The 14,839-nt window shown below is 37.4% G+C and overlaps 1 protein-coding gene across 2 annotated transcripts in view; it reads right to left on the bottom strand.

Annotated features, from left to right (window-relative positions):
- Positions 1 to 14,839, bottom strand: part of LOC131698641 (RAC-alpha serine/threonine-protein kinase) — a 49,665-nt gene that overhangs the window by 18,319 nt on the left and 16,507 nt on the right. The window contains exon 1 of one of the 2 annotated variants that reach the window (XM_058991417.1): positions 4,018 to 4,128. The exons of the other annotated variant lie outside the window; for it this stretch is intronic. The gene's annotated coding sequence lies outside the window, so the exon portion shown is untranslated. Of the gene's footprint in view, positions 1 to 4,017; positions 4,129 to 14,839 lie in introns of those variants that run through there. 2 annotated transcript variants of the gene reach the window in all.

Below are 14,839 nucleotides of genomic sequence, written 5' to 3'. Positions count from 1 at the left end.
CCTGTTTTCTGTGCTGCACTAAAGGCACTGGCTAGGTTTAACTTTGTAAAGTCTTTTAATATATGGCTATAAAAATAAATGGACTACAGATTTGTTTTACCGTATTTGTGCAAGGAGGAACAAACATTAAAATATACAGAAACAAGATTGGGTCATTTAAAACAGGATGAAAACCATTATAAATACAGCACCTGATTTACTACATCTCTGACAATGCAACATGAATCATTTTAAGTTAAGAAACATCTGCCTAAAAATACTGTATACTTTATATTTAGATTCAGAGCAGATGTCCAATATGTTATTACTGCTGTTGCCATATTTCATAATGACACGTAGGGAGATTTTTCATCTCCATTTTGCAGTGCAAGTGTTTTAAATAACTGTAGTTAATTTAGAAATTAGTTAAGCTTCTGTAGCAGTTTTAAAAAGGTTTTTTTTTTTAGTTTTTGTGATGAAAACAGGTTTCCGTGCAGTCATTAAATAAATATATTGTGCATCAGTCAAACTTGTTAATGAAGAGAAAACCATCACTGGGGCATGTCATGTAATTAGTGGTAGCTACATGAGAAGTTACATAATTAAAATGTCTTGATTTCCTTTATCTTGCATATACAACATTTAAAACAGATGTATCTTAGTTTTTTTTTTTTTTTTTTTTAAGTTTCACATTCTCTGTCATTAAACACTTAGAGGGGGGATGAACCAACATAATCTAGAGTACATAAAATTATTGGATTTCCACAGAAATGTTACCATAATCTACAATACACAGACCAAAATTACTTGTTGCGGTTTACAAACCAACACATAGCAACAGCAGCAATCTTTGCAAGGATATGGACCACCTATGAAAAAACACTGACCTACAGGTTTGTTTCAGGATGAAAGGATATTTATCAGAAATCAGGGTTCATCTACTGTAATGGATACTGAATTACTTCCTTGTTTAGACAATGCAAACATAAGACCAAACTAATTTCAAGTTGCATTCTCAATCTAAAATGGCAGACTAGGTGTCAATGGCACTATCTTATTATGTGGAAAGCTGTATTCCAGTTGTACTGTATATTCAGTTTATGATGTGTTATTTTAGTAATAAGCAAAAAACAGACAAAGCCCCATATGGTGAGAAAAAGGTCTGTGTCTTGTAGAAATCTCCATTTGTTCTCCAAGTGGGGGCTTTCCACAGACACTTAATTAGGCCACTGACGGAAGGGGTCAAGGACCATACTTGATTCAGATCTGCTGGAAAGACCCTACAATAAATATATCTTAAAAATACAGCAGCTCCATTCTACAAAACAGGAAAAAACAAAACAGTCAGCATGACCATACCGCAGATAATATCTGCTTTACTGTTTTGAATCTCTACATCACATAGGCTTTCTAAGGAAAAAGCTCAAACGCATTCAAGACAAATGCCGAACTGAACCTATCAGCATACATTATAGATACACGGGACATGGGATTCTTTCCAGGAAAATGGTCCACACTGCTCACCTGGTAAAAGCACAGCCATGTGGTGTGCAGGGTAAGGGGGAATGTAACTGGACATTTGGGAGAAAAGTGGGGGTAGAATAATGGGGCACTAAATGTATTTATTTACTTGTATTATTTATTTATTTATTTATTTTTTAAAAATGCGGATCCAATCTCATTAGTCCCCAACTCGTTCCTGCGATGTTATGTATGTACAGTGGCCAGAGCTCGATTTGAATATTCATGTCCATCATAAAAATGTGCAAACACAATTTTTACACAGAACAAAGGAGAGACACATACAAATATCTGACTGGCTAAACACTTGAGTGGCATAGCAAATCCAGATTTATTTATTCATTTTCCTTGCAGTTTGTCCCAAATCAATTATTAGCTTTTAACACTATTTTATTTTGATAGAAAATGTAGGGAAAGCTTACTTTTCAAAGACTGCACTGTTCTGTATGTTAAATTGACAAATGTTGCTTTTAATGGTTCCCTTTCATGCACAATCATCATTTACAGCCCGGTGTACATCCAGGAGAGCGTGTTGTTCTATTCATGGATTCTTTCCCTGTTGACACCAACTACAAAATGCAGGCACCCGGTGAATAAAACAATACCCAAAGTAAACATTGGGAGGATCCTGGCAAAGATGGCCGACAGCGGATACGTGTTCAAACTTGTTCAACAGACCAAGTAACTGTACACAAATATCAAAACAATTGAGATTGTGTAATAAAATGTATACATTGCTTACTGTATTATTTTTTTTAATGTGTTTTATTGTACACCCTGTTCAGTAACACTGACCCCTAGAATACAGAGAATTTCTGCTTTGGGTTTTGAAATTTGGCCATTTCAAGTGAATAATTGTTTTCTAGTTTGCAAAAATGCCATTTGGTCCACAGTTTTGTTCCCCCCACCAGAGGGCTCTGATATAGACAAATATGTAAGCCCATTTCAATACACCCAGCAAATCTAGCATATGATCCTTTATGTGTGCCTAGATTAACAACCTTGACCTTCTCTCAGATATGGTCACTGTACACTAGGATCACCTACAGTGTATATGCATCAGTTTTGTAGTTCAGGTTATCTTTCCTTTCCAGAGAAACCCCAGTGCAATAAAGAAAGTTGCAGGTTTTGTTATGGAGAAGGAACACCTTCCTCTTTTCTCAGTCTGGAGTACAGAAGAGAGGCTGTCTAGTCCTGATAGAGTGTCTTTACATCACAAACAGCTGCCGTTCCCTGGGACGCTCGCTGGGTAAAGTGGAGAATAATGAACTGCACGGCCTGCCAAACAAAAGAAAATTCATCTTTATTTACCAACTGCTGCACGTCTTGTAGCTAGATCCAGAAACTCTGCCAGCTCCACGCCCCTTAATCCACAAACACACACACCCACACAGATATACATGCTTCCCTGGCATCTTATAGCAGCGTCACTTGGCCATTTTTTTTTTGCTAAACTCCTCACTTCCAGATTTTACCTGGAAAATCACCTGTTCTCTTGTTCCACTACAGCCATGCAGTTTTTAGAATTCTCATTTGACTAGGTACAGACAGTTGTGAATTTGACTTTACCTCTATACAGCAGAAAAAGAAAAAAGGGGTCTTTCAGAGTCTGGCATTATGTCTTTAAACAACCAGCAAAGTTAATTTCATGTGTAACACTGGCTGCAGGTCTGTCCCATGTCATATCACCAGATATCAAATTACCTGTCACAGGTCAATGAACTTGTACAAATCCAAGAAGGTTATGATGAGGTTGTATAATGCACTGGTTAAACTGTACATAGTACCCAGGAACATTGTGGCCCTGGAGAGAGTCCAACGAAGAGCAACCAAACTAATCCCAGGGCTTAAAAGAATGAGCTACGAAGAGTTAGCCCTAACTAATACTTGACAAAAACAAAAAAAACAGGATTAGGACAGTGGGAAAAGAGGCACTTCTTCACACAGAGTGGTGAGCGTATCGAATGGGCCACCTAGTCGTCTTGTTGAGGCCAAATCACTTGGATCCTTTAAGACCCAACTTGACAAAGTTCTGAGATCAATCAGCTACTAGGAACCAGACAAGCTTAGATGAGCCAAATGGCCTCCACGCTTTCGTAAATTTTCCTATGTTCTTATCTGAATATATCCTGCGGGTGTTGCACAATGTAGTCTTAAAGTCGTTTTAAGAGGCAAATAATTACTATACTAAGACCTCTAGTCAACCCATATTATACATTCAACTCCGTCATTTCTCATTATACACCAGATGTGTTTCTTTATCGAAATGAAAATGAACTAACACAAATATTAAACAAACTGTGAGAGGGTGCGTGGGTGGTTCACTGATAACACAGGAGTCAGAAAGTGTCTGAGACGCCGCACAGGTTAACAGGGTACCAGCAATGGTAATCCTGGATACCCTCAGGGTTGCTACCAGCAATGGTATCCCCGAGGTACTGTACATGCAGAAATAATCCATAATCAAAAGGAGAAATCAAAACAGGGAAAAAAAAACACTGTAAATAAAACTACAACCTGCGAGGCACGAGATGAAATGACATTCTCCTATTCCCTCAATACTTTAATGGGGTTGCCCAGATCCCCCTGAGCTAAAACAAATAAATGTCCCAGGGACTGTACTAATAGTCATCTTCAGCTGTCTCCACTGCCGTCTGCTGCTGTATCAGGGACAGGCAGCCTTTTCTTTTACTCAGTCAGTTTACTTTCGTTCTCTTTGTTATTCCAATGCTCCGGCCAGAGATTCCGCTGTGTTGTATCCTGTAAGGTCTAAACAAAGGAATAGGAGAGCGTCATTCTTATGGGACCGACCCGCCTCCCAACCAATCAAAGAGGTCCACGCGACACACCCTCGCTCATCGCCATGATTGGCTTCCAACTCCTCCCTTGCCTGATAGCCAGCCCAGATCTCCCCTGTCACACAAACATATACATATTTTATTGTACCTGGCACACTAAGGCCCTTTCCATACTACATAACAAATCTCGAGAACCGTACTCAAAAACGCTTTAATTAATCCAGCTCAAAGTGTCCACATTAAAAGTACCGTTCATGATTAGTCTGGCTTAATGTGTACAAACACTTCAAAATAATTTGGTTACAGTTCCTAGCAGTGCAATGGACTGTGGTACTTAATATGATAGTATCCCACCATGCACTGTCTGGTTACAACCTTGCAAATATGGAGCCCGTGCCCACAGAAGATATAGCGCTTCTTAACATAAATATTATGGTTTTGTTTCTTAAACACAAGGTACATTTTATCATAAGGTTGGCATTCCATTTTTAACTCAAGTTCTTTTTGACCGATTTCTTCGCTCCAGATATCAGTGTGCTGTGATTTCAGCATCTGATCACGTCGCTCCATGATTCACTGTTTTACAACAAGCCTATTGATAGTCATTCTCAACTCCTTCAGGTGCCTGTTCCGAGTACTGTAGTTGCAATGTTCACGCGGCAAAACATATCAAAAAGCATTTTGGGATATTGGAGGATACACAGAAAAATGTAGTTTTTTTTACAGCGTCCACACTTCTGACAAACTACACTACCTGATGCAATCTAATTTAGAACCGGACTTGAGACTACCCGAGGTGGTCTGGAGTCCAGTTCTTGAGTACGGTATTAAACGCTGTGTAGTGTAGATGCTACCCGTACTTAGCACTTAAGACGGTTTAAAGGCATAGTGTGGACAGGGCCGAAGAGTATGAAAATCATTTCAATTTGATCCTCTGTTCCTAGCATTAAGAAAATAACATGGGCAGATATGCAGATATTATATATATATATATATATATATATATATTATTACTATTATTATTATTTATTTCTTAGCAGACGCCCTTATCCAGGGCAAATACATTTCAAGTGTTACAAGTAATACAATAAGAGCAAGCATATATATATAAAAATTACAGTATATATATATATATATATATATATATATATATATATATATATATAAAATTAGATACTATATGAACATTTGTGTAATTCTGAAGAGCTGACATATCATTAGTGTCTGTTCCACATTTTCATCCATTCAGACAGCATCTATTCAGAGACTGAATTAAAATAAATTGACCAATCCAATTACATGGATCTTAGTTAACACCCCAGAATCTGTTAATTAACAATTCCGGGATAAGTAGGGTATATACAGCAAGAAAAAAAAAGCTTTAAATGACTGTCAAAAGAGTATTGTGGAGAATAACAATTTAATGGTAATATTTTTTTCAGTATAATAAAACAAAATATTAATTGACAATGACATTATATTTTCAACACTATTTTAGATTCATTCTACTAGTTTTAAAAGTATGGATTAAGAAAGAAAAGCCCTGTGCGGCAACCAGGAAGGGTGAAAAACAAAACAGGGGTCAGAAATTTGTGGGGAAATGGTACAATTGCTACTACATTTTAAATGCTACTTCCTGCATTCACTGGGGGATTTCCAGACAGCAGTGGACAGCAGAAGATTCTCTAAAAGAGTACAAACATCTTTCACTTTAAAAGAAAACGGTTTAGTGGATATTTACAGCACATGGTCAAGGCAGATGGTGAATTTGCTGTCAATTTCTTCATGCTGCCGAGAGACAACCCAAAGAACTGAAGGTCCCCCCGACCAGTTTAAAATAAATACAATAAATAAAACACCACTTTTTCAGCTAGAATTGCTGAACACACTGTAAACATGCTGACACTGAAAAGGTGTGCTGTGAGCTTCCTCCCAGCAAGAATGTAACATCTGCCCTGGCTGCAGAAGAAACACTTCAAGGTTTTAAAAACCATTTAGCAGCATTATTGTTTGTGTTAAATTTATTTTGGTTCTTGGATTTCTAATAGTTTAATTCAGATGCACATTCGGTTTCATCCATGATAGGTAGGCCATGTGGCCTGTTTGCAGCTAGCCCACTGGAGTAAAACTAAATCACAGACCAGGAAGTGATTTCAAATCCAGAAGTAGTAGCAACTTTCCCTTGTATAGTGTTGTCTATGAACTTGAAATGTCTGCAAACTGAAGTATAAATACAAACAAAAAAGGACCCAAATATATTCAGTAGAAAAAAAAAATTAAAAACTTATCCACAATTAAAAAAAAAAAAAACTACAAAAATAAAATTAGAAAAAGTTAAAATAGTTTGGTATAAAAATAATTTTAAAAAAATGCTACAAATGTACAGGTAAGTAATTTGTATCTCTAGAGTAATGTTTCAAGTATAGTATCTTTAAAATGATAACTCCTTTGTATGCTCTTTGAAACCAATTACTTATGCCTGCTGGACTGTACAACCTTTCTCTACACAGAAAACTGAATCACATGGAGACAAGGACAGTAAATATTTATGCTTCCGCCTTACAGTATTGCTAACCATACAGTACAGCTGATAATGCATAAAGCATGCACAGATGTTTTAAATCTATATGCTAATTTAATTATTCTAAGCAAACTGCTTTTTTAATGGAATCTTCTGCATTATTTTCACGTCATCATTTAGCAGGTGCTTTGAGTGCAGGTTGACTCCACATATAAAATCATCAAATACTAAATGCTGGAAGAACCTGCAACAATAAGACAGTGAACTCACCTACCTTAATGCTGTCTTTATTGTCTGTTCATTGCAGGTTCAGCAAAAAAAAAAAAAAGAAATTGGGAAAGAAACAAAACAATCTGAAGTTTGCATTAATAAGTGGGTCACCATAGCCTTGATGCAGATGCACCCGAGCTTGAGCTAATGAATGTCTTTGCACTGTTTCATCACAATTGGAAGACTATATCCTAATCCGTTCGTTTACAATGTTGTGTTACTTTTAATGAATATAGTACTGTGTTGCCAAAGTACAGCAGCTCCTTCAGAGTAGGGGATAGACAACATATTAGAAACCTGCCATTTAATCCGAGTGCAGGCGCTCAATTAGCAGCACGCATTACCTGCAAGTCTGCAGTGTTTAAATTGTTGTGGAGGGGATACGTTACCTAATGAAATACTGCCTCTACTTCATGCCTGTTTACCAGATGAGCCCTTAGTCATCCCTATTGAGGCTGTTCCTTGTTAATCATCAGCAATTTGTGCAGTCTTGGATACATAAGAACCAAATGCTCACTAGCAGTACTCAGTCGATGTCTGTCTGATCCAGTGTTGCCAATTGTGACAAACTGACTTGCAACTGGGAGACACAGTATAATACCAAATATGTCAGAGATGCTAGCTGTTAGGGGGTGTAACGATATACTAAATGTCACGATACAATGCATATCATATATACACAATAGATGTGATGATCCTGATGGGCTATGTATGATGCATAATAAGGTCAAATGCTCATTTTAGTGATTAGACTATTTTGTTAAGACAGAAACTAAATGGGATAGGGAGAGTATGAATGTAAAAAAATCATTGGGGCACGGACCATTTACACAAAATCGAGATGTTTCAATTTTTTTACCCCAACCCCTATAGAAGATCCAAATGCGCATCACTGTTGCACTTCTACAATATCTCCAACGACATGTATTAAAGAAAAGAAAAAATTGAATGCATATAAAGCATATAAATGAACAGCTCTGTGTTACTAGGGACTTCCTGAGCACTGTTGCTGTTGAGAGACTAGGGGAGGGGATTAGGGAAAACAAAAAGGGGGCTGTGTCTTTTGTTGGTTTTCTTTGGTCACCCCCTCGCCCCTGCTCTATTCCGTGTCTCCTTCTTTGCTTCCAGCGTGCAGCTGCGGACAGCCTCCCTGTGCCCTGCATCTTAATGAGCCGGCTCAGACTGCAGTCAAGAGCACCCCCCCAATGGAGAGGTCAGCCCTGAGTAAGCAGACTGTCTGCAGCAGACTGACACTCCAAAGGCTTAGCATGGCCTCACAGTCATTCAATGACCATATATGGCAGTCCATTCTCACAACAGGCCAATTCAGAAGTAAGACAAATCAGCCCAGGAGTTTTGTCTCTTTTTTTCTCATGCAGCTGGATGGTACTACACTGCTGAGCTTTTGGCACACAGTCAACAGGTTTGGGAGGAACGACTCTGTCTCAAGTGTCACTGCTGCTGTTGTTGCTGCTGCCGCCGCAGTTGTAGAATAGCTCCCAGAGCCTGTCCCCTTTTCTCACGCTCGCTAGACAGCCTCTGCTTCTTCTCCCCTGCTCGCTGCACCTGCTGATTACCATATCTTGTGTGAGCATTGAGTCGCCACTGTGGGAATTTTTTCTTTTTTAAAAAAAGAAGAGGCAGCCTCTTTGCATGCAGGTTTCCTGGTAAATACTTAAACACACACACACAAACACAGAGTAATTAAGAGACTGCAGCGCCCTGCAAAGTCAATCAAAACAACTCAAAAACAATGAGAGTCATAAAACAAGGCAGGCCAACACTGACAAAGCCATTAGTTGTAATATGTGTCTTCTAGTTTTTCCTTGGTTCTAACATAGGAATAGTTTTCGGAAGGATTTTTTTTTTCTAAACTAAATATTAAAATATTGCTTGATTTTTAAAATGTAACTTTATACTGCATTTATAACAATATGTACTTTGAAATATACAACAGGGCTGAAAATCAGTTGCATTCCCCGATACAAGACAGACTTTAATAGAGGGATAATAGCATTGGTTGGCAGGTGCATTCATATACTGCCCAGAATTACTGACATTTCACATTCTGCTGGAGTGGAGATTTCCACCCCCAACTTCTGAAGGAATCAGTAAGCATCTTTTAAAAAAAAAAAAAAGAAAAAAAAAACCCACACTCCATTGGAAGATTTGAAGAAATCAAAAATTAAACAATCTAACTTGATTCTGTAAAAAAGCATTTCAGATGATGTGTATAACATGAGTGGATTGCGTGGTCAGGAATCTTCTTTAGGAGGTGCTGAATAATTCAGCTGTATAAAGCAGCAGCACAATAAGGGGATAAAACGTTACACTTTCTATCATTTCCAACAAACTTACTTTCACAATGCTCTGTGAAGTAAATCTGTTCAAGACTGAAAATAAAACAAGTGACATTTTGTTCTTATGTTCTGAAGCGAGCAAAAGAGAACATGCCAAATAAAATGCTCCCCTTTAACAGCTTAACTTGTGTGAAACTGGAAGTCAACTACATTGTGCTAATCTGCAAGCACGCACGGATGCCAGCGATGCCAAACTTCACAGTTGCAGAGCGGGCTGTTTTTCCACACCAAAGTACCCACACAGCAGGCCTGTGGAGAGCGGAGACAGCTGACGGAGATGCCCATCACTGTCCTCCTGTTGTACTCCCATCCATCCCGCTCCCAACATCTGCTGCCACACAATTTACTTTTTACACAACATTTAGCAAAACGCTGTCTCGTATTACAAAGGCATTATACAACTTGCTTTTCTTTACTTTTTTTTTTTTTAAATAAATCTACATACTGTACATAGAGATACTAGAAAACTCCTTTACACCCAGTCTGTGCAGACAGGTACATACTGTACTGTTAGGGGTTGCTTGGGCTCTGGGAAATGCCCCTGTATTTTCCGAGTAGGTCAGCATTGAAATTACAATCACAATTTTGGCGAACGGGTCTAAATTGTCTATAATGGATGGTTTATGCAGTGATATGTATATTTGATGTTTCATTTCCTACATTTTTATACTTTAAGATTACAGACATTTCATCTTAACATATTGGTATCTTTTTTTTTTTATCAAAATAAACATCACGTGAAGCTCTCCCTTAGAGAGCTGTTACTTTTTCTGAGATTAATCTGTCAACACAAGTTTGAGCCGATCTAAAATTCTTGAAGTAGCGATTCACAAAATTGAAACGTTTACAGTATCAATTAGATGCAGTACGGCTCCTCCTGATATACACATATTCTAAAACCTTTGTTGCTGATCACCATGTTTCCCTATGAAGCTAGCTCCATTCTTATTGAAGTTTGGCTTATTAGCAAAATATCCCATCATTATATTATTTGACATTACACATCATATAAAGCAGGCCATTAGGACCATAACAGCATATTGTTTGCTTGGTTTTTATCACTGAATTGAAAGACAGCTGTTGGTTTATATTATTCTTCAGTTCTCCTATTTAAACCCATTAAGAAACTGATATTTTATTTTTAAAAGGTTATTTTGCACTATAGTAAGAAAACATGCTGAAACGTAAAAATTGCAGTAAACTTGCAAGGTTTCCCTGATCATTTTGGAAAGATAATTACCACAATGAAAACCGACAAGATGGCTGCCAAGTGGCCATTTTGAATAGGAAGTGAAGGCCATCCTTGTGTATAAAGTGTTTGAAAGACATTACAGTACCTGACAGGGGTGCCTTTTAACGTTACAAGCTCTTGAACAATATGTTCAGATGGCACAGTGAACAAAACTTTGGCTCCCAGTTATTCAAAGTGTTTTTCTTTCCTGTGAGGAAACGTGTAATAAACAACTATGGTTGTTTGTTAATCATTCTCTTTTACAAAAATGGTACAAATTGCAGACTGGAGAAATTGCTAAACTATAAACAAAATCTAGGTGTATTCAACTCATCTGAACAGTAGCTGATCTAAATATCACCCTTTTTTAAATCATTAAAAGGGAGCTTTGACAAAACCAACATCAGAGTCTCAAGCGTATTTTTTGTCTTTACAGTTCGAATATTTAAAATGATGGCAGTACTTGGATCCACCACTGTTTGGATCAATTGAATCTACAATAGAGACCATAGAAAGCCAGCAGATCATACAACTACAAGCAGTTAGTAAAACCCTCCACTTTTCAGAACTGCATTGGTGCACCACAAACATAAATGTTTTTTCTTTGATGCAACAAATAAATAAATAAATAAATAAATAAATAAATAAATAAATGCATATAAAAATTAGAAATAATAATATCTGGGTAGGGGTCAATGATGGGTAAGCCAGGATAAAGCAAACCAGTATGTTTTTTATTTATTTTTTGTATTGTTACAATGCCCCAACATCCTGCTTCTACTGAACACTAGATAGTAAAAAAAACAAGAACTCACCGTATACAGTGATAAATGCAGAGGATGTGGTTTAGTAGGAACTAGCCATCTTATATTAAGCATCAATTTCCTCTTTTCATGGTGCCATTTTTCACAGTTTAACATAAGGTCAGACATTTCAGAACGTTTCTGACCACAGAATGAAAAGCTATTGCAGTTGTCTAAAGCAGGTTTTTTTTTTTTTTTTTTTTTGCTGGGCTCCTCTCGGAAATGTTTCAGTACGTTATCATATGAAATTACTGTACATACTACACAGGAACTCTAAATGAAGCATGGACATGCAATCATTATGTGGTCAGTATTGCCAGAGCCATTCCAAAAGTGTGTATGGGGTGTGGGGCAAGATCCACGGGTGAGGGGTAGAAACGGTTTTCAGAAATACTTTTTTTTATTATTTTTTTTTAGCCAATATAAAATGCATTTTTATAACCTCAACTGTAAAATAAATAACCAGATTACAAAATGAAACCATGGCATGATATTAAGAGGCTTAAGTGTTTAAATCAAAAGCAAGCCTGTCATTTGTGTCACTTGTGTTTCTGCTTCAAGACGGTTTTTCTGTGTGAATTAAGATTTCATTTTGTCATATGGAACGAAGCATCGAAAACTTGCACACACCATCGGTACCGTCTACTTGTAGACTCCTCTGATTTGTAAATAACACCTGCTTCTTTAAGTTCCACTTTCAAAGTCTCTTCTTCAGGGGTATGTAGATATTTCAAAAACATGTGTTAAGGTCTCCACACACCAGAAGCGATGAGATTTTTTAATTACAGGTTAAGAAACTGCCAGATCTATAGAACTATTACATATTGCTATTGCCAAAACTATGATCAAGACTGGTACATATTCGTCAACATGAGGTGGAGATTTTGAGGGTCTTCTCCGACGGGATTTCAACATATATGGCAATAAATCATACATACTAGGCTTATCCAGTTCCTTTGAAATGGACTCCCATATACTGTCTTTCAAATCTGTATCTTTATAATTGTCATGACTTTTGTCATAAAGCTCTGTCACTTGTTGTGTGAAAGATACTTATCAAAAAGTATAGGTTATATTTATTTTTGTCGCATCACTGCAGTTTCGCTTGCCGCAGTGTCTGGTGGGTAGCAGCCTTTACTGTCTGAAATTTGCGTCTAACCCTTCGCAGCCAACAGGCAGTTCTGGCAGCTGGAAGTACAGTACTTGCAAACAAATGCAATTCGCCAATGATTGTAGCAATAATCATAACGTCGTCCAAGGACTGTGGCAAATTGAGAAACCGTGTGAAACACAAAAAAAATGGACATTTAAAAGTTTTTCTTGACTGGCGGAAGCACTTTATACACAACGATATACACATACAAACATCTGGACACTTCGTGAACACGGCAGGTGTTTTTTTTTTTTTCCAGGGCTTTCGCTTTGTATATACTGTATGAAATGATTTTTTCGATTACTTTCCAAAATGCTTGGGTGTTTTCTTTTTTTTTCTGTCACAATAGTAGTAACTCGACAGTACTTGCACATTTAGTTGTATCTTCTTTCCTTTGCTGCCTTCCATGACAAAATCCTTATGGTTCACGGGCACATTCTTCTGGGGTTTTTGTGTGTCTAGGCAATTTTTTTACATTTCGCCACAATTTGCCATTCTGTTTTAAATTCTCACTATCTAACTGTAATATAATTTTAAATCCCGCAAACAAGCCTTCTACTGTAATTGTAATCTTGTTTTAAATCTCGCAAGTGGAGTCTCCAATAGAAATGTAGAATTTGCTGCAACTCAGTAGTTGGGTGGGTTTAAAGTATTCAGAATGAATCAATGACAGTTACAAGGCAGGAAGGAGGGACATTGCCCAGCTGTACTAGGAAAGATGTTTTTGTTTTATTATTATTATTATTATTATTTTTTAAATGGGAAAGGGGTGAAGTCCACATGAATTGAGTAACCATTTCCAGTGTTTCCATTTTCCATGTTTTATCAGTTAAAATAGAAAATCAGAAGCCCTAATCTTCCGGTTATGTCAGTTTTTTGTGATCACGCAACCCCCCTACAATAGCCTTGCAACCCCCTTTTGGGTCGGGACCCCCAGTTTGAGAAACGCTGGTCTAAAGCATTGGGTTCTGGTATTTCCCTTGTGATTCATGATTTCAATGCTAGTCCCATTAAACCACATTTATGTATCCAACTGTGCAGCAACAATGTGCGCCACTAATGCTGCGTTTACACTGCCAACTCGGACCTAAGCCGACCCAAAAATTTGGCCGTTTTTAGGACAGCTGAGAGTCGGCCGTGTGCATTTACACTGCAGAAGAAAGACCTGAGAAAGAAAGACCTAAAAACGGCCAGTGTAAACACACCATAAGTGTTCTTGTGGAGCACTTTGTCAGCCAGCTTGCCCTGTATAGGGCTGTGCTGATATTTTCCCCCAGTAATTCCCTTTAAGAAGTTAAGTTGTTAGGTATTAATTAAATGGAACAAAACATGTTACTCAAAACAAAGCATTCCCTTGGTTACCCTTGTTTACACAATCATTTAGTCCCAATCAATAACAATCTAAAAGTGAGAGTCATTTTTAAACTTTCGTGGTCACTTACTAACTAAAACCACTCATTTTATATACAATTATTTGTTACCTTTCTGTTGTCTCTGCAGTGAATTGTGAGATTGTAATTAAGTTAATCATGAGATATACCACTCAATAATAATGGAGGGCTAAAACAATTAACAAAAAAAAAAAAAATGAAGAGCGTGCAACCCTATTGACTTGCATAACAACTTTTTTTTTTTTTTATTAGTTAAATCCTGTAACTTGGGACAGCTAGTACTGTAGAAACCTGCTTAGCAAGCACTGAAACTGTGTCTTTGCTGCAGTAACTAAAAAAAATTCTAAAGCGCTAAAAAAAATAATTAAAAAACACAAAATGGATTTCAAAAACCAGGCTCATACTTTGTTTAAAATATAAAAAAGTGAGAAGAGAGTATTTAAACTGCATGGAGCAGCAGGATGCCAGCAGGTTTACTGGAGAGTGCAGGCCTTTCCAAATGACTGTGTGCTCACTGTTGGGAAAGCAGCACTGTACAGCTGTGCACTGCTAACATTACAATCATTTCAAGTCAGACAGGCTTATAATTAAGCAACATGGCTAACTCCCCTCTCCAGTGTTTCGGAACCACTTAGTCAACAACAGCTATTACACAGTTTCTTACGTTTTGTCCTTTTTTTCGTCTTGGGTTCTTTTTTCTTTTCTTTCTTTGATTTCCTCTTTCTGTGACAGTCCAAGCGCACACAGTTGCTACTTAGGACTACTTTGCTACTTAGGATTACTTTGCTTTTTATAGTGTGTTCAATTCTTAA

The sequence above is a fragment of the Acipenser ruthenus genome, chromosome 18 (assembly GCF_902713425.1).
Source record: "Acipenser ruthenus chromosome 18, fAciRut3.2 maternal haplotype, whole genome shotgun sequence".
NCBI classification, from domain to species: Eukaryota; Metazoa; Chordata; class Actinopteri; order Acipenseriformes; family Acipenseridae; genus Acipenser; species Acipenser ruthenus.
The sequence above is the reverse complement of the archived record's forward strand: the minus strand, read 5'-3'. Positions and strand labels throughout refer to the sequence as shown.